The sequence below is a fragment of the Aquarana catesbeiana genome, linkage group LG05 (genome assembly GCF_042186555.1).
Source record: "Aquarana catesbeiana isolate 2022-GZ linkage group LG05, ASM4218655v1, whole genome shotgun sequence".
NCBI classification, from domain to species: Eukaryota; Metazoa; Chordata; class Amphibia; order Anura; family Ranidae; genus Aquarana; species Aquarana catesbeiana.
Genome location: NC_133328.1, coordinates 361,842,694 through 361,863,918, shown reverse-complemented (window position 1 = coordinate 361,863,918; position 21,225 = coordinate 361,842,694). Strand labels below are relative to the sequence as shown.

At 39.3% G+C, this 21,225-nt stretch overlaps 1 protein-coding gene across 2 annotated transcripts in view; it reads right to left on the bottom strand.

Annotated features, from left to right (window-relative positions):
- Positions 1-21,225, bottom strand: part of CDH20 (cadherin 20) — a 691,588-nt gene that overhangs the window by 177,019 nt on the left and 493,344 nt on the right. Inside the window, exon 1 of one of the 2 annotated variants that reach the window (XM_073630899.1) lies at positions 9,587-9,778. The exons of the other annotated variant lie outside the window; for it this stretch is intronic. The gene's annotated coding sequence lies outside the window, so the exon portion shown is untranslated. Of the gene's footprint in view, positions 1-9,586; positions 9,779-21,225 lie in introns of those variants that run through there. 2 annotated transcript variants of the gene reach the window in all.

Here is a 21,225-nt window from a genome sequence, read left to right as displayed (position 1 = left end):
GGTTTTGTTTAAAAACTGAAACCTATATACAAAAGCCCCAATTTAGCTTCCCATACAAGAGTCACACTTTACAAGATCCCCTTTACAAATGAGCATCTTTTGTGCAGAGCAGCAGAAAAATGGTACATATGGGACACATAATGTGAATATGTAAATATTTGAGATGCAAAAAGAGCTTCTACTGACTGGAAGGTTATTTGGGTATAACAAGATTGAGATCAAAGACAAATTAGGGCAGTAAAAAGGTTAATCCCACCACATGTCAGTCCCTGTCTTTACTCTGAATGAGCTGGAATCTGTACTTCATACTTTTCACTCAGTTATGTTTTTCTTTTATCATTCATTATTTTAAGATCAAATGATGAGTTTCTAAAGAGAAGTTGATCAAAAGGAAGAAAGATCAAATGCAGAAGTCAGAGGGTGAACTGTTAAAAATGCTGCAGCATGCAAAACAATACTGGGGTTGCAATGAAGGAACTTAAACGTGATTTTTTACTTGGAAGTGTTCTTAATAATTTAAGTAACTCTAAAGCCCAAACTTTTATTTTTATTTTGGCTGGAGTAGGGAATGGTCGAAACCCTTCTTGGTGCCATTTTCTTTAGACACCATAGGACGTGAGAATAATTCCTCTCTTAGACAATTGTCACCAGAAGAGTGTCCTCACTGGATGATTTCAACCCTGTTGCTGTTTTTATGGTCATTCAAAATTTTGGATTTCCCTTCAGTTCAGTGACTATGGTCACCGAGACAAATAGAGTGAATCTCTGTAATAGGGACAAAGGCAGAAATACAAAAACTTAACAGGGATTCTAACACCTCAAGATTCTATGCAAAGCAGAACAAAATGGTTTGGCTTTAGGTATATATATTTTTTTGTAAACCTGCTACAACTGCCAATGCTGTATTATTATTCTGTAAATTATTATTCTGTAAATGGAGAAATATTTTCTAATGACATCTGTCATTGTAACATGTTTACTTACTTTCACACCCCAGATTCTGCCTTCTGCAGTGAACTTGTAAATACCAGTAAATGCCAGTTTATAATACTTAACCTGGCCAGGCCAGCAGAGTGTTGCTCGACTGCAGTGCTTCCTGCCTCTTTGAACTCCTGCAATTAATATTAGCCTAGCCGTAGAGAATAATGGCTGTATCTGGCACATGTGTCAAGCTAAAGAAGAAGACAGGCATAATTTCTCATAGCCAGGCCCAGCACATGCCTAGGAGCTTGGAAGCACCATAGTAGAAAAACACAGTACAGACCCTGTGTAGATGGGCAGTGTAAATTGCAATTCTTTCTGCTTTTATTGTATGTACTGACATTTTTGAATTTAATGTCTGGAAGTATGGGAACGGTGATGGGGAATCTTATTTATGGCCTCAAAAGTAAGGCTGGGTTCACATATGTGCGAATTGGATGTGGGTTTCCCCACGGCAATGGAGCTGGTTCACCCAGGTCTGAGGCGGCCACAGTCCGCATTCAAAAAGGGTCCTGTGTGTCTTTGGGTCCAATTCAGGTGCGAATTCAGGCAAAAATTCAGACCTGATTCGCACCTGTAGCGGTGAACAGGGATGCACCATACCCCATGCTGTGACTGGCGACCGAACCCAGTCTAAGGTTCATATATGGCTATTTACCCCCATGCCCCATGCAGGGCCGGATTTTACTGTATTTTACCACTATGGGGATGCACAGGTGTTGTGTGCATCCCTATGTTGACAGTTCCTTTGCTGTTTATGGGACACAGCCACTGCTTCCAATGTGTCATCCCTGCGGTAGAGGTTTATTGCATCATATATTAAGTTTACATTGATATATAATCTCAAGATACCTGCACTGGAATCTTAAAGTCAGTACCCAGCATAATTGCCGGATTCATATAACTAGCCCCAGCAACAGTGACGGCTGGGGGAGTGCTTATTTTGGGGGGGAGGCAAACAAACAACACCCCTGGTGGCACAGCACTGAGACAGCATCCCCCGTGGGTGGTCCAGCACTTACTCACTCGTGTGGTGGGGCTGTGGTGTCCTCTCCTCCTCTCCTGGAGTGCGGGTAGCGGTGGCTCCAATGTCCACTCCTCAAGCTTCCTCTGGCGTGTCTCCTCTTCTGCCAAAGAGCTAGGCATCAAATAGGATATCCTGAGGCTTTGGCCAATTGGGAAACAGGTCTCACGACCTTCCTCCTGATTGGCAGGGAGAAACTTTAGTGTGAAAATAGCAAAAATGAATTTGCTATCGTCACACAACTGGGTGGGCTCAGAGCGCAATGCTCTGCGTTCTGAGCCTACCCTTTTTTGAAGCCTATTAGAGTCTCTGGCTCTAAACAGGTTTTTCAAAAAAACACCCACCCCACATTGGAATCCATAGTCCACTGCCCTGACATGTAGATCAGGGGGATGGACGCATGGATAAGGGAGGTGGCACCCGTTCACCCTCTATGGACGGGCCGCCACTGCCCAGCAATATACTTCTCCAAAGCTGTTTTTCATCTGTTTTTACCCCCAGTGTACTTACTTCTGAGTTCACTTAAACTATATGGATCTGATTTGCAAAATGTGGAGCAAATGTAGAGCTGTTACTCAGAGCACCTACTTAAATTTCATCTTTGAATTAAAGCACAGAATCTAATTAGCATTATGTATACAAGAGAATAAAAGCCCTGGAACACAGGCTCGGCACTAGCTGGACATAGGACATCCTGAGATATAGAATTGTGTTCTACAATCACCAATGTCTATGGCCATTTTTTAATGCATACAGTATGTTATTAGATCTGCTTACTTACTTGTATCTCATAGTTCAAGCAGGTAGGACGATGTATTTATCTGTAGAGACCTTTTTTGTTCAGACATACTTTAAGATGGTAACAAATCTAACTTCCACATGATAGGTTATCGATGATTACAAACGTAGTCTTGTTTTGAGTTTTGTCTTTTAATAATAATGGCTTATTGCAAGTCTGCTTGCTTATTTTTACCAGTTTATTCAGTATATTACCTTCAAATACACTATTGCCCTGTACACACGGTCGGATTTTCCAATGGAAAATGTGTGATAGGACCTTGTTGTCGGAAATTCTGACCGTGTGTAGGCTCCATCACACATTTTCCATCGGATTTTCCGACACACAAAGTTTGAGAGCAGGATATAAAATTTTCCAACAACAAAATCCGTTGTCTGAAATTCCGATCGTGTGTACACAAATCCGACAGACAAAGTGCCACGCATGCTCAGAATAAATAAAGAGATGAAAGCTATTGGCTACTGCCCCATTTATAGTCCCGACATACGTGTTTTACGTCACCGCGTTTAGAACGATCGGATTTTCCAACAACTTTGTGTGACCATGTGTATGCAAGACAAGTTTGAGCCAACATCCGTCGGAAAAAATCCTAGGATTTCGTTGTCGGAATGTCCGAACAAAGTCCGACCGTGTGTACGGGGCATTACGCAACCAAAATGCAGTGACAGAATGAATTCTGTAGTAATATGTCAGTCATTACCACATGTCTGTCATTCTGCCATATGATTATATCGGGTAAACAATGAACACAGATACAAAACCAGGCCACCATTACCAAAAATGGCCAGAACCACCTCTTAAAGAAAGTGAGAAACCCTGTGTTAGGGAGGCTTTAAGACAAATTACTGCTTTTCAATTAAACTGTCAGGACAAAACCCCAATCTCACGGTAGTACTTTAAAAGTGAATAGAACTGTCTCAATAGGTACAAATGTGGCTTTTGGCTCCTTAAGGCAGCATGGAGACCTCTGTGATCTCAGTGAGGCTGGTGGTCTCTGTAACCAAGCTATGTATTTTTTCATACCACACATTGGCAATCATTAATCATTAGGTTTTCTCTATAGAAAAAATGTATATAAAAAGAAGTATTATATAATACAATGTGCTATTTAAGGGTGAGAATGCGAGGAACTTGCTGAAAGAAGGATGAAAACAAAACTTGAAGAGGGTGCCCATAACAACCTTTCATTTCAAGCCTGCACTGGAAATAAGATGAAATTTGATTGGTAGCAATAGCCAACATGTTCTCCAGAATAACATGCTATGATATATTGATCAAATTAGATACACCTATGGCATTTTTAAAAATATGTTCAGGCTAAATATTCATATGTTTAATAAAGTGAACTTCCTGAAAATAAGTGAAAAAGAACAATATAAATCTGCTTTTGCATTATAATTTGGGATTTATAAGTAGAAATGGGAAAAGATTGCAGCTGGTAGAACCCATACTGTGATTATTTAAGTGCACTGCTTAACTTATTAAACAAAGGTGCTGTTTTGTCAGCAGTACTGCATTTACATTATAAAAATAGTCCACATGATGGGTTTTGGTTTTATTGCTGTTTCAAGTATTTTGATAAGAGGATTATGGTTAATAAAACCAAGATAAGTGTTAAACTGTGACAATTAACTGTATTTTAACCATGCCTTTACAAGAGCCACATTCATAATCCTCAATAAAACTGCATAAAGTGGCTTACAAAGGAATTATCTCTTCTGAGATGAATACCCAGCACTGGATTATGGGTTTGCTAATAGGATGCTACCTATATTGCAAATCCAAGATGCGCAAGATGTTACAGTATTTTCTTTTTAATGAATACAAGTATTCACATTTATGAATCAATATAGTCACTGTGTTGTACAGTATTAGCTTAAAGGAAATGCTCGCCTAACATACAAAGGAAACTGAGAACGTACATATGGCAAACTCCATAATTCTTTTCACTTAGGGAGCACACATTTGGATTATTGTTGTCAAACTTGTGCTGGCAGACTGGCAGCTTTACCATTTGCATAAAAAAAATTGTTAACATTGAATGTTTTAGGGGGCTGATCAGAGCTCATATCTGAATTAAAATGTGAAGTGTTCTGTTTTATAGGCCAGCACTTGATTGTAATAGCAGTCTGGTCTATCACTGTATTGCATAGAGTACATCTGACTTTTTTTGCAGTGTATATACCCTATTGTATATTAACCCTACCATTGCTTCTCCCCCATCTTAAAGGATCCTGTAGGCCCAGAAGGGAAGGAAGACTGTGTTCACATAGAATTCAGCTTCAAAAAGAGCAATGTGTACTGTGTGCTTTTACAACATGTTTGCAATGTTCTAAGCCAACAGTAAGAAGTTTCTTTAATGCACCTTTCAGTTTCGGTTTGAGTACATTAACACACATTTTAATGGCAGTGCTGACTGACACTTTAAACAAACTGCTAACAGGCTTTCAACAAGCTTTAAGCCTGCTAAAGCCTGCTAGCTACTTGTTTAAAGTGACAGACAAAACTCTCATTAAGATGACTGTCAACATCCTCAAATTGGAACTGGAGGATACTATAAAGGCTTCAAAAAGCTTTTTAAAGCTAGTTGCAAGCTTTGCAAATGCTTTTTAAAAACACACTGTTTCTCAAATTAGCATTGTTTCAACAAGACCTAATAACTTTTGTTTTCTTTAACAAAAAGAAGTGGCTAAGTGGTGGGCAGCACAGTGGATAAGTGATTGACACTTCTACCTGGCAGCACTAGGGTTGTCAGTTCAAATGCCAACCATGGCACTACCTGCCTGGAGTTGACATGTTCTCCCTGTGCCTGTGTGGGTTTCCTCCAGTACTCCGGTTCCTCCCACACTCCAAAGACAGGCTGGTAGATTAATTGGCCCTAGTATGTGTATGAATGTAAGTTAGGGACCTTAGATTGTAAGCTCCTTGTGGGCAGGGACTGAGGTCAACGTACAATATATATGTAAAGTGCTGCATAAATTGACAGCGCTATATAAGTATCTGTAATTAAACCCCACAATATTGCTCCCTTGCACAATCATGAATGTAGTAAACTGCAAAAAAACTTCCCTTTGCAAGTGAAAGCAGAGTTTCACCCAAAAATGGAACTTACGCTTTTCGGATTCCTCTCCCCCTCCGGTGTCACATTTGGCACCTTTCAGGGGGGTGGGGGGAGCAGATACCTGTATAATCCAGGTATTTGCTCCCATTTCTGGGCATAGATCACCGCAGTATCCACGGCGATCTACGCTATGTCCGGCCCCTCCTCCGTCCTCCCCGCTGTCTTCTGGGAGACACACAGGTCCCAGAAGTCAGCAGGGACCAGTGAGATCACGCAGCATGACTCGCGCATGCGGAGTAGGGAACCAATCTGTGAAACTGCAAGGCTTCACTTCCTGATTCCCTTACCGAAGATGTCGGCGCCTCCACCTGGGAGCCGAGGGACAGATCGGCTTCGGGTGAGGACATCGCGGGCGCCCTGGGCAGGTAAGTGTAAGTGGTAAAAGTCAGCAGCTGCAGTATTTGTAGCTGCTGACTTTTAAATCCTTTTTTTTCGGCAGAACTCCACTTTAAGAGCATAATGTGCTAGTATGCAGCGCATACTAGCAAATTATGAAAGACACCCTAAAACTAAGCCCTCCAAAGGTGTGCTGCCGCTGCTGACAGGGCTTTCATTATCACCTGGTTACCTACCTCATCTCTTGCCAGCTCCAACCATTTGAATGGCCAAGCTGCAAAGATATAAGCGTGTCGTAGTCACGTCTGTGGCACAACTCTCTCAATAGATGGCATGCTGCCCATTGAGAGTGCACCACACATTTGCTGGTGACATAACCGGCTGCTACCAAATAAATACTGTATTTCCTAAATGGTGCACCTTTAGGATATTTTTACTGTAGCTACAGGTAAGCCTTACTATAGGCTTACCTGTAGGTATAGATAAGCAAGCAGACTTTACTGTGTACAGTATAATGATTACTTGTATAAACTACATGTCCATGTTGGAGAAACAGTTGCAACAGAAATCATTTATAACATCAGTCAACATATTTTACCATCGACACATAAAATTTTCATACATATTTCATTTGTTTTCTACTCTTGAGACAGACATAGGCCAAAAAGCATACTTCCAAATGCAAGCACCAATGATGCACAACTCGCTAAAGGCTTCACAAGTGCCAGATGCCAACATAGCCTCTTGCTGGTCCCATTGTTTCCTAACAACCAGTCTAATCATCTAGATGAACTCATAATGAACATTACAGTAAAGCATTCTGGGAGTCTAAACATAAGGTTTTGGATTGACATGTTGCCTTCATAAGATGTGAAAGAAACATAATGCATCTTTACTTTGATAAGAACCCACAGATATAGGGTGAAAAATCATACAAGGTGAACTTTTCCTTTTTTTCAAAATACACAAACTTAATATAAAGAACCAATAAGTATTATTTTGACTAAGCTGGTGAAATATATGAATGACTGAGTCTCCTTATATCATCGCTCTAGGGCAGCGAGTAGCTACCTGGCAAAACTCTAGGAAGTAGAATTAGGAGACATGTGCGTAATTACTCTTAGAAAAGCCTTGGCTAATCGTGACAAGTAATGTGGTGTAGAAGAAATTAAATTTAAAATAGATTAAAGGTTTATCGCATTTGCATTTTTACATTGCCAAATTTGAAATTCTGAATAAATGTGTGGAATAGTCTGTTTCTTTGTCCCAATATAGTAACACAAGGAACAGTCTTTTTCAAAATACCAGAGTTTCCAAAGTCTTTGTTCTGTAGGAAAAAGATGACTCTCTGAGTTGTGTGTGAGAGCTCAGCAGAGGCAGCAGCGTGTGAATGGGCACTTGGCATGGAAACTTGATGTGTTCCCCTCTATGCTAGGAGACTGTTTTAGAACAGTGAATCTGCTTCAAAGAGATGCTGTGACATGATCACCCTTTGCAAGTACCCAGTCCTCCTCTATTCACCCAACCAACAGCTCTGCTGCTTTGTACTGTATTCAGATGGGTCCTCTGCTTTTGTAAATTAAAAGGGACAACCTCATTGATACCTTGTTAGAGAGTGTGTGGAAAATACAAAACAGACACCCATCCCAATTTCCCTGCAGCTATTTGAAATGAATCCAATTAATAAACTGCATGTCTGCATAGGAGTGAAGAAACGGTTTCTCATTAATTTCTGCCTTGGAGCTTGGGTTCATAGTCAAAAGCACATATATACATAAAAGAAAGTAATGAAGTGCTTATTTGATTTAAGTACAGTACACACATAAAGAGCATTTCCGCTCTGCAATATTTGAATCGCCAAAGTAATACGGTGTAATGTAAGCGGGATGTCTGCTCTCTAACATTCCCTCTAGCAATGCAACATTTCTAATCCCAATTAGTATTTCAGGAGAAGTGTTTTCTCCCCTCTCAGCATAGTAAATCGACATTATGTGTACATGAATGGAAAACAATCAGCCTCATTATTCAGGCTTGGTAAAGATAGCTGAAATAACCTTTTCCATCATGCTGTCACAAAAGGTGAGAAGAAAATTAAACCCAGCGAAAAAAATGTGTCTCTTTAAAGTCCTATTAAATAAGGCAGGGATGCATAGTAATCTAGTTATTAATAAAGTCAGTTTAGCATCATTTGTCCATGACTTACCAGCACATTATTTATTTTAAGTGGAAGTGCAGTTCCTCCACCGCTTTCTATTTTTAAGTCATACATCCAGCTTGAAAAGTTCTGCAGAAAGTTTTACAGCAGTTTTAGAGTCCTAAAGCCAAAAACAGCAGTGGCAATATATAAAGTGAAGTAACCCATCACAACCGGTCAGTTTACGGTTTACTACAGCCAAGTCAGTGATGTATGTATCCTTATTAACTTTTCTTGGTAAGTATATTTTGACATTGACTTTGCAAAACATGTTTGTAGGTGTGGATGTTAAGAAGGCCAAGGGAGTACAGATCTCTCTTCCAAGTGATAGAACATCCAATGTATGCCTATTCTTTAGGTGGCAGAACTAATCTCCTACATTTTCTAATTATTTTTTGCAAATGACAAAAAAGTTCACCATACAGTTCATTTTATAACACTATGGTTAAAGTATTCCACTGGGAAATATTGAAAAAGTTAGTCATCATTGTGCTAATGGAGTATAGTAAACATAAATATTCATGACATCAGCTAATAAATCAGCCTGTACGTGGCAAGCATTACATTAGACAACTAAAAGACAAACGACAGACATGTTACGGCTGTGATGTGACAAAAGTCTAGGTCCTTGGGGCTTTTTACCCTAAGGGGTATTGTTAAATATTGCACAGTTTCAATATTGCCAATTTTTGCTAATGATCATTTTAATCATAAGCAACTTAACAGTTTACTTGTGATTCAGTAGCATCTGCGTTATTAAATTATATACTTTTTTTTTTGTTTACTAAGCTAGCTTACATTTTAAACAACCTATGGGTCACAGCATTAAAAATAAATAAATTTCAGTAAATATATATAGATATCTGTATATATATATAGATCTATATATAGATCTATATATATATATAGATATATATAGATCTATATGTATAGATCTATATATAGATCTATAGATCCATATATAATATATAGATCTATAGATAGATAGATAGATAGATAGATAGATAGATAGATAGATAGATAGATAGATAGATAGATAGATAGATAGATAGATAGATGTGTGTGTGTTTAAAATCAAAAGACTGCTTTCTATTTTTCATCATTGACATAAAAATGTTAACAGGGACCTACCTCTTTTTCTCCTTTGGTCCAGATTCTTTGATAAAGTGCTGTTCAGTCCACTTAGGATTCCAGTGATATAAACCTTGTAGTTACTGCAAAGCAACTGTGCTGCCTTTCACTCTCTTAAATTAGGAAAACTTGAATTGTCACTTGTGAGGGCAAGCAACTTTCACTGAGAACTGAACAAGAGAATTTCAAAAAGACACACCAATCAGCATCTGTGCTTCAATCTGCTATTCTCCCTCCTCTTGCATCCCACCCCCTCCAGGCTGAATCACTGAGCAAGCCCTCTGAGACTTATGTAAGAAGTCATTCACAAGTAAAAATCTCTGGATGCATTGACCGCGCTCCATTATGATAAAAAAAAAAAAAAAAAAAAGAAGAAGAAATCAACTCAATATTCTCATATTAAAATGAATTGTATATTGATCAAAGACCACGTTGTATGTATTCTTGTTGCGTCTTAAAATCAAATTAAAGAGAACCATTTACAAATTCTCTTTGGTCGGTCTTGCTGCAGGTAGCTTGTTTCATTAGGCTGGCAAACAACATGCATATAAGCTGTGATATAAGAGAGCCCTGTAACCTTTCTTTATATTTCCGAGATTAATTGGATGCTCTCTGTACCTAATTAGAAGCTCAAGCCTTTTAATGTCGCATATCCTTTTATGCAAATAAACAATGCATCTGGGCTGGCCTTTTAAATCATTATTAATTAGGAATTACAGTACTCCGGGAGAATGTTGTCGTTATTAGCATCCGCTAGTTACATTTTTTGTTTGCTTTAGACTGCTGGCAGCCTACTAATTGTAGAGAGATTATATTGTACATAAATGTACATCCCTGCCATCTGAGCAGCAAGTTTTATCTGGGAAACTTATTGGATCTTTAATTCTGATGAGTCACAAGGACACAGGGTCTGCCTGTGCTATTCTTTACTGAAATTGGAGCTCCAGGGAAAAGAAACACGATGGTTTTGTTTGCTGTGCAGTATTTAATATACCAGCAATTAATTATATTTCTTAATTAGGGACTTCTCTTACACCAGAGGAATATATTTTCTTGCTCATCTTATGTCTATAAAGTAATCCGATACATAGATGATTCTGCAGTCTGCTATTTGTTCTCTGGATTTTCATACAAATTTCTGATCTTAAAATAAACTTACATTAGACATAAAGGATATAAAGGATCATTTCAATTTTTTTTTCTTACAAACTAGCAAATGTTGCCAATATAGAAAATTCGGGGACACGCTTATGTTTACAGATTACAATATAGTTTGTATACCAGCATGGACACCCGCCAGCTATGTGGGCTGATATCCTTATCAGTAAGAGGGCAGCAAGCAAGTGGCCCTCTGCCATGCTACCACCTCACATGCACTTCAGCAGGAGGGTAAATTTAAGAGGGTTCCCCAAAATAGCTATACTTTTTTAAAAGTACTGATACCTGATCGTACACATAACCTTTTGACAAGGATGTGTTTACTCTAATGGCACGTTGGACAATGCTTAGAACAACAGGGTTGAGAGAGAAAAGCTCCAAGCTTCAAAATGTACAAGGTACATTAAAGTCATACTAATGGCTCATTTTGTTAAAAATAATAAACCTGTAATACTTACCTGCTCTGTGCAGTTGGTTTTGCACAGAGCAACCCAGATTCTCCTCTTCTCAGGTCCCTCTTCAGTGCTTCTTGCTCCATTCTCCTGTTGAGTACCCCCACAGCAAGCAGCTTGCTATGGGGGCATCCGAGCCCCAGCGCCCTGTGTCCATTCAGACACGGAGCCTCGGGCCGGGCCCACCTCTTTTTCTCCTCATTGGCTGACTGACTTTGATTGACAGCAGTGGGAGCCAATGGTGCCACGCTGCTGTCTCAGACAATGAGGAGGGGAGTCCTGAGCAGCCGAGACACTCCTGCAACATCGCTGGATCTAGATGGGCTCAGGTAAGTATTAGGGGGGCTGCTGCACATAGAAGGCTTTTTATCTTAATGCATAGAATGCACTAAGATAAAAACCTTATGCTTTTACAACCACTTTAACCTTTTCCTTATTTTGTTTTTCATTCTGTTGAGTTTGGAATATTTTGGCTAAGTTCATCAAGAGAACAGTAGAGGAATGTGTGTTCAGGAAACACAAAACTGTCTCTACTCTTTCTTATTTGGTGGTTTGCAAAGCTGGAAAATAATCATCATGGTGTCTCTATTAAAACATTCTAGTATTAGTTGTTATTAAAAAAAAGTTGCATGACACAAGAGGTGGAGCTTGTCTAATACAGTATCATCATACATGAGGATGAGGTGTGCATTGGCCACTACTAGGCTTTCGTTTGCCATGGATCCAGGCTAACTTCTTTGTAACCATAATGCACTGGCTGACCTTTGAAATTAGGTTAGCTAGCATAGAAGGGTCAATAAGGTATCAGGCAGAAGTTGCTGATAGTCCATTCAAGAGATAAGTTATTTCTTAGCACCTCGCTTTATCCTTAGAAAAAAAAGTAAAACACTTTGCACCTAAAACACCACACCCTCACCCCAAGTACACCACAACCTCCTGCTGTATCCCCATATGCACAATTTGTCAAAAATGCCATAGTAGGTATAGTCTTTTGGCATTGTTTGATAAAAAAAAATTGTCCAGCAGCAGGACAGTATGTAAATGTGACCAGATAGAAATGTAAATGTATCATCACAGAGACAAAAAAATTACCACCAGCAGGGCATTTTTTTAGCGGAGTGAAGAAGGAAAAGGGCTTAGAGATAAGGCAGATGTTTTGCAATAGTAGTGTACTGTTCCAAAGGCACTTCAAGAAGCAAGATGGTAATTTAATGTCCAAACAGTGAAATTTTCTATGTATGTCCAAACTGTAATACAAATTACAGTGATGTATATCAGATTCACTTGGGAAAAACAATTATAGTGCCTTTAAACCCAAAACGTAAAATTTCTTTGTGTGACCCAAAAGAAAATATCCTATTTTTAGGTGGTAATTACTGGGTGATCCTGCTAGTTCATCGGAATTCTTTAGTGAAGCCACAAACTTCCATTTTCCTCCCCAGTTATTGCAACTGAGCGTAAAAGAAAAACAAAAAAAGAAAATATAACTACAATCTTAAAAAAATAAAAAAACAAACACTTGAAAGCAATTCTTGCTTCAATTAATTAAACTAATGAATAATCATAATTTATACATAAAATATTCTTTAAAGTGGTTCTAAAGTCAAAATGTTTTTTTTACCTTGCATACACTGCATTAAGATAAAACATGTCTCACTACCTGTTTTTTTATCTTAAGACAAAAAGACTTTAAAGCGTTTTCAGTTGCTCCACGTGACACTTCAGATATCATATGCAGTGGCTAAATCTTAGTAATTGACAGCGGAGCACTTTCTCTTAACTTCCCTGTTTATCTGGACATCATGTGACTGAGAACGTTGACTAGTTGGAGGAAGCCAAACTGCGCTATTGAGTGCATTTGTTGCAGTTTTGGACCTTATACCAGAACTTTTGAGGCCACTTATCTATTTCTATAAACCCTGTCACTGAGTCACCTTACTAGCCAGCTTTCAACTGTACACTTTCTACTTCCCCTCTAAGATGGCTGATGCATGGGTCCTTGTAAGAGATAAAATAATAAAAAGCTTTTTCTTGTCTCAATAGACTTGTGTTGTGTTACACTGATGTGCATTTCCGTGTGTTGAATTAATGCCTTTGTGCCTAGGGGTACTTTCACACTGGGGTGGTGCCGGCGTTAGCGGTAAATTGCTGCTATTTTTAGTGACACTTTGTGGCTGTTATAGCGGCGCTTTTTGGCCCCTAGCGAAAGGGTTAAAAGCGCCCGTGTTGCGGCGCTGCCAAAGCGCTTTGCAGGCGCTTCGGCAGCACTGCCCATTCATTTCAATGGGCAGGGCATTTTGGTAAAAGTGTATACATCGCTCTTTCACCGCCCCAAAGATGCTGTTTGCAAACGCACAGCCCCAGTGTGAAAGCACTCAGTCTTTCACACTGGGTAGGCGTGAGAGTCGCTTTTCTGACACTTTACAGATGCTATTTTAAGTGCTAACACACCTGAAAAGCACCACAGTGTAAAAGTAGCCTAATGCCCCGTACACACGATCGGACTTTCCGATAACAAAACTGTTGATTTTTGTTCGAAGGGTGTTGGCTCCAACTTGTCTTGCATACACACAGTCACATAAATGTTGGCCAACAATTACGAACGTAGTGACGTACGACGAGCCGATAAAAGGGAAGTTCAATAGCCGAATGTGATATCTCCATTACAAACGCTAGTTTTACAAGACCGAGTGCTTCCGGCTCGCACTTGATTCCGAGCATGCGTGGACTTTGGTGCAACAGACTTGTCGCGACACGATCAGACACGAGGAGAAAAAAGAAAAATAGGGACTTTATGGAAGCCAAAACCTGGTAAGGTCATGTATTTCCATCCCTTGGGCTTTGAGTGAAATCATGGCATGGTAAGGTCATGAATTTCCATCCCTTGTATTGAATCAGAAAAGGGAAGCACGAGGGTGGGACTTTATATGAAGCACATGGTTGCGAACAAGTGAATGGGTGAACACTGAGAATTTATTGATAGACATAATTAAACATATGTACAGTGTTAATAACAATGTAAAAGGGTAAGCATAATGGCAGCAATGAGCAAAATGATAACATGGAGTCTCATAATGTGACCACTGTTATAGGGTAAGCAATATACATGATTAAGACCATTCTATGCGATGACAAAACAGATATCATGGTGGAATAATTTAACAAATTCCCAGGGTCACCCGAAATGTGGGTGTATACAATCATAATAAAATTAATGCCTGCAGGACCTATGGCCTCGCTAAGCCTGTAAAAATAGGGGTTGCATAGTAGTCAGAGTTAGTTATTTCTCAACCTCTGACTACTACGCAACCCCTATTTTTACAGGCTTAGCTGTACATATGTCTAATTATGTCTATCAATAAATTCTCAGTGTTCACCCATTCGCTTGTTCGCAACCATGTGCTTCATATAAAGTCCCACCCTCGTGCTCCCCTTTTCTGATACGATCGGACATGACACGATCAGAAAGTCCGACAACAAACATTTGTTGGTGGAAAATTTAAGAACCTGCTAGCCAACATTTGTTGGAGGAAAGTCCGACATCAAATGTCCAATGTAGCATACACGCGGTCAGATGTACCGCCAACAAGCTCACATCCAACATTTCCCTTTGGAAAATCCGATAGTGTGTACGCAGCATAATGCCCCGTACACACGATCAGATTTTCCGACAACAAAACCGTGGATTTTTTTTTCTAAGGATGTTGGCTCAAACTTGTCTTGCATACACACGGTCACACAAATGTTGGCCAAAAATGTGAGAATGTGAGAAAGCGGTGACGTACAAGACATACGACGAGCCGAGAAAAAGGAAGTTCAAGCCAGTGCGGCTCCTTCTGCTTGATTCAGAGCATGCGTGGACTTTTTTGTGAAGCACTTGTGTACACACGATCGGACTTTCCGTCAACAAGTTTTGTTGTCGGAAAATTTGAGAACCTGCTCTCGAACATTTGTGTGCAGAAATTCCGAGAGCAAATGTTCGATGGAGCATACAAACGGTCGGACTTTCCGACAACTAGCTCACATCGAACATTTTCCGATCGTGTGAACGTGGCATAAGAGTAAAACAAATGTTAATGCCTTAGAACAATTTTGCAACTTTGACATGTGTTAGGAAAACCATACATATCATCACAACTACTTTGTGCATCCAGGTAGATTGTACCTTGTTTTCTTCAGGACAAATTGGGCTGTAATTTGGTTGTAAATGGTAATAGATATCTCCTGATTTTTTTTATTATCAAAGAAAAACTGGTCCAAAATAGTAAAAAAATGATTTTTTTAAAAATGTAGCTGTATACTTCTTGTTACTGCCATAACCTACCACCAAAGAACAACCCAAAATAAATTCTCCTGCTCCCAACAATTGCAGCGATACCACATATGTGTATGTTTGTCATTTGTACCCGTAGTGCAGCCCAGAAACAATAGTGCGTATTTTGCTTTTTTTTATTATTTTATTCTTTTATCCTACCTAAAGCACACTGACACTAACTGACACATACTTATTAAAAACATTTGAAAAATAAAAATAAAAAATCCTGTCCAATATATACTGACCGTGACCTTAACCTCTGGCTCTTATTTGCCCCAAACACTAACCCTGGCACTGACCTAGATCAAACCTTGATTTAGGTATTTTTTCTTTAATTTTTTATTAATATAATTATTATGTATTTATTTATTTTTTACACACGGTTGTTTCCTTCTCTCTCTCTCTCTGCAAGGAGAGAAAGAGATGCAATGGGGTTGATTTACTAAAGGCAAATAGACTGTGCACTTTGCAGAGAGCAGTTTCCCTCTGCAGGTGCAATTGCTCCAGAGCTTAGTAAATGAGGTAAGGCTTGACTTTGCAAAGAGTAACCAATTCTGTGCAAGGAAAATAAAAAAAAAAACTGCATTTTTGCTTGCACATGATTGGATGATGGAAGTCAGAAGAGCTTCTGCTCATTTACTAAGCTCTGGAGCAACTGCTCTTGCAGAGGGCAACTGCATTTTGCAAAGTGCACAGTCTTTTTCTCTTTAGTAAATCAACCCCTTTGTATCTCTCCTCTCCCTTCACAGAGAGAGAGAGAAACACAGGGGTGGGCTTTACAGTGACTGATCACTGTAGTAGCCAATCAGAGGCTATCACAGTGATTAGGTGACCCAGAACCGGGAGTTGTGTGTCCCAATCATTAGTACAGGACCCGAGGCTCCCGCTGAGACCCCGACGTGCTCCCAGCACAAAGACAGATACGCAGATATGCGGCCCCACAGCAAAAAAAGAGAGTCCAGTGAGGCCACATATATGTGTACTGTCAGCATCAAGGAGTTGAAATGCATATATGTGGCATTGTGGTTGTGAATAGGACCAAAAAAAAAAACAATTGTCCTTGTGGTAACCTGCACTCTTATGCCCCGTACACACGGTTGGACTTTGTTCGGACATTCCGACAACGAAATCCTATGATTTTTTCCGACGGATGTTGGCTCAAACTTGTCTTGCATACACACGGTCACACAAAGTTGTTGGAAAATCCGATCGTTCTAAACGCAGTGACGTAAAACACGTACGTCTGGACTATAAACGGGGCAGTAGCCAATAGCTTTCATCTCTTTATTTATTCTGAGCATGCGTGGCACTTTGTCCGTCGGATTTGTGTACACACGATCGGAATTTCCGACAACGGATTTTGTTGTCGGAAAATTTTTATATCCCGCTCTCAAACTTTGTGTGTCGGAAAATCCGATGGAAAATGTGTGATGGAGCCTACACACGGTCAGAATTTCCGACAACAAGGTCCTATCACACATTTTCCATTGGAAAATCCGACCGTGTGTACGGGGCATTACAGTGTTTAAAAATGCAGGTCAGCGCAGTATGTGTGAACAGAGCCTAAAAGTCTTGCTCTCTGTTTTGAAGCAGTGGCATTTCTCCAAATGTCTGACAAGCCCCTTAATACCCAAGAGCTGGATCATTTTAATCAGTAGGGAGTGTGAACTTTGCTGATTGGAGATGTCTAGCTATGGGGGGCATGTTAGACCTCTGCAGAGAGACCACTGCTTCCATACAGAGAGCAAGGGTTCTTTTCTATGGCACGCTGGCAAAGACAGACATTTTACTCATCATGTGGTTTCTTTTGTTTAACCCCTTGGAGCTGGCACCTCCTGGCCCTTTATGAGGTTTAGAATTTTGGGAGGCGGGACAGGGTTTATAATCATGTGACTGACATGATTGGCTGTCTGGGCAGTCACATGATCAGAAAGCTCCCGACCACAAGTAGTGATGGGAGCTTTCCGTTAGCCGCCGGTAACTGTGCCTGGAGCGCGTGCTCTCGGCACAGCTGTATTCACACTAATTCACGCAAATACGCGGCTGCTCGTCGCCAAGGCCCACCCGCCGAGAGGCCGCATATTTGCGTGCGGCCGGTGTCGATGGGTTAAAGAGAATAGACTTTAGACATCTTTTGTTTTGATGTACCTGGAATGAATTTAGCTGATTAAAACTAAAAGTTCTGTTGAAGTTAACAAAGCTTAGGTGTCCTTTTATGAAAGTGCGGTAAAATACCGCTTTTCAGTTCTCAGGCATTCTCAGAGGAGATCGCTCTCCTCTGAGTGCCTGTTTATGAAAGTGTGTAGATCGCTTCTCATGTTGAGTTGAGGAGCGATCTTCAAACGCCGGGAACTCCTGAGAACGGCTCCTCTCACTGTAATCTTGTGTGATATAGCGGGATTACAGTATGAGGAACCATAAAATACAAAAGTTTAACACAAATCAGCACACATTATTCCCCAACATATTAATAAAATAATAAAGATAAATTCCCCCTACACAATATACATTAACCTAATTATAAAAAAAACATTGTTTTTATCAATATTTAAAGATCATACATGTTCCTATTTAAATGTGAATGGTGTATAGTAAATGAATGTAATGCACATATGTAATGCAGCTATACACCATTCATATAAATGCAAAATACATTTATAATCATTAAAAAAATAATTTTAATAAAGTATACAAGTATAAATATTTATTAATAAATTAAAATAAAATATATTTCATTATAGATAAACATAAAAATTGATAAACTGGTGCGATGCGAGAACACTGCGAATCCACTGCGGGTTCCCGAATCACACCGACTCGCATGTCAGTTCACACTGCCATATGCAAATCGCTGGGGAGTGTCAATACATTGTTAAGGACACCCCCAGATCAGCTTGCATATCGCACTGCGAACTGACAGTTCGGACATGAATCGGATCGCATATGTGTGAACACACATGCGATCCGATTCTGGTCCGAACAGAAAAAAGGGTCCTGTGCGTGTTTGCACCGAATGCGGTGCGATATCAGCCATACTATCTGTACAGCTGATATCGCACCTCACAGACATCGCATGTAATGTGAATGGCAGTGTGCTGCAAATAACATGCGATGCCTGTGCGATGTCCGGCATCGCACAAGTGTGAACTGGGCCTAAAAGTTAACACCCCCAAATCAGTTCGCATATCGCAGTGCGATCTGCAAACTCGGACAGTAATCGAATCGCATGGGTGTGAACACCCATGCAATCCGATTCTGCTGTGGACCAAAAAAAGGGTCCTGTAAGAGTTTGGTCCGAGGGCAATGCAAATTTAGCAATACTATCTGTATGGCTGAAATCGCATCGCACAGAGATCGGATGTGATTTTGCACTGCGGTGCGAATCACATCCGATCTCGGACACCGCAGCAGTGGGAACTGGCCCTAAATCATATTGCATTTGCACCAAAATGGTACAGGACCCTTTATTTGGTCCGCACTGGAATCGGATCGCATGGGTGTGAACACCCATGCGATCCGATTCCTGCACCATTACATAGTTCGCACTGCGATCTGTGAAATGATCTGGGGGTGTCATTAACTTTACATTGACACCCGCAGTGGTGCGCAGATGTCAATGTAGGTGCGATGTGAAAACCCGCACAGGAATCACGCTGGTTCACGCATCGCACAAGTGTGAACCCAGCCAGAGACGTGAACATCTAAAAAAAATATATATATATCTATATATAGATACATATATATATATATATAGATACATATATATCTATATATATATCTATATATATATCTATATATATATATATATATATATATATAGAGATACATATATATATATATATATATATATAGATACATATATATATATATATATACACATACATATATATATATATATATATATATATATATATATATATATACACATAGATCTATATATATATATATATATATATCTATGTATATAGATATATATATATATCTATATCTATATATATAGATCTATATATATATATATATAGATCTATATATATAGATCTATATATATATATATATATATATATATATATATATATATATATATATATATATATATATATGTATCTATATATAGCTATATATATGTATCTATATATATGTATCTATATGTATCTATATATATATATATATATATATATATATATACACACTATAAATTCCTATCCTGCTGGTTTTGGGGTGTGTAATGGTGGGGAAGGTGTGCTCTGACTGTTTGGTGAAAGAAAGAAGTCAAAAGACTTCTTTCTTTCTCCAGAATATCAGCCAGTTTCAGGCTTCTCACTCTGATTCTCCACTTCTGAAATGGTGAACCAGAAAGTGAGAATTCTGTCACAGATCGCCAGTGAGGTGTGGAGATCGCACCTTCATAAACTGGCCGTTTCTGTGAATTCTCACTGTGCTGAGATAATCAGCGGAGAACATGTTCTCCGCTGATTATCTCAGTTTCATAAACTGGTAAAGCGCTGAGATCAGCGGTGAGACTCCGGATCGCCGCTGATCTCAGTTTCATAAAAGGACACCTCTATGCCTTCCCCTTTATCAATTGGACTTTTTGAAAACATAAGAATATAATAGTTTTTTTATGTTGCGTTCAATGTACCTGTTATTTTTTTCAATGTAACTATGTAACCATGAAGCTTGTTATTAATTGCAGTGTTTGTTTTGCTGTGCCATGATTTTGTTACATCAGAAATAAATTTATATTTCTTCTGCCAGACAATGAATTGCTAATAACACATTTCAAAGCAATACGTGATAAGTACATATGATTGGTTCTTCTTTAAACTCACAATAGTCCTATGGAATCATAATCTATGTTGGAAAAAAGAATAATGTTGCCCAAGGCCACAGAACATAGAGGGATAGCAAAATGGGGGCATTGTCAGAAGCTATTTTGTCTCACTGTAACTGTTGAATGCTGTGGTATTGCATGTCCCTGTAGCACTGAGGAGCATACCTTATAGAAAAAGCTGTGGTCTATATACATTGACAGGCAATGGTGGGCTACAATAACAAAAATACAAGACACAGCAAATAACCCCAGAGTTTCCATATACTGTATATCTGGAATGTTCTTTTGAAAACATCAACACATTGTCTGTTCTTATTAATTCAACCGTACAGAATATTCTGACAGTGTACTACTTTAGTGAAAGTTTATAAAATAGGACAATGCAGCGTTTGGAATGTTAGTTTTCTAGGATATTGCACCTAATGTTTGGCGCTCATAGGCACTTTTTTTTTCTATGGATTTTTGTTTAGACATATAACATTCCCATGACTGTATAAAATAGATCTGTTGTGGACAAGCAACATAGGTTATAGCCTAGGGTGGTAGGGTTGTCAGGCTGGATACTTGGCAGCTTGATGGCCTGCAGGCAATTTTTCGTTTTGTTCCATGCTCATACTGATAATTCCCTGCCTGCTTTCTGTTAAGTATGTTAGAGAAAGCAGCACTGTGGCCTCCGGGGCTCAACCTCTCCCCTTTATGTTCAAGGCAATGATGTTATCCCTTGCTGTAAGGGCACCACAAAAGAACTGAAGGGCTTATGAACCAGAGAACTTTGGTGGAACTTGACAAATTGGCATGTATGACCAGTTTAGGAAGATTTACTAAAACTGGTGCACACTGAATCTGGTGCAGCTGTGCATAGTAACTAATCAGCTTTTCATTT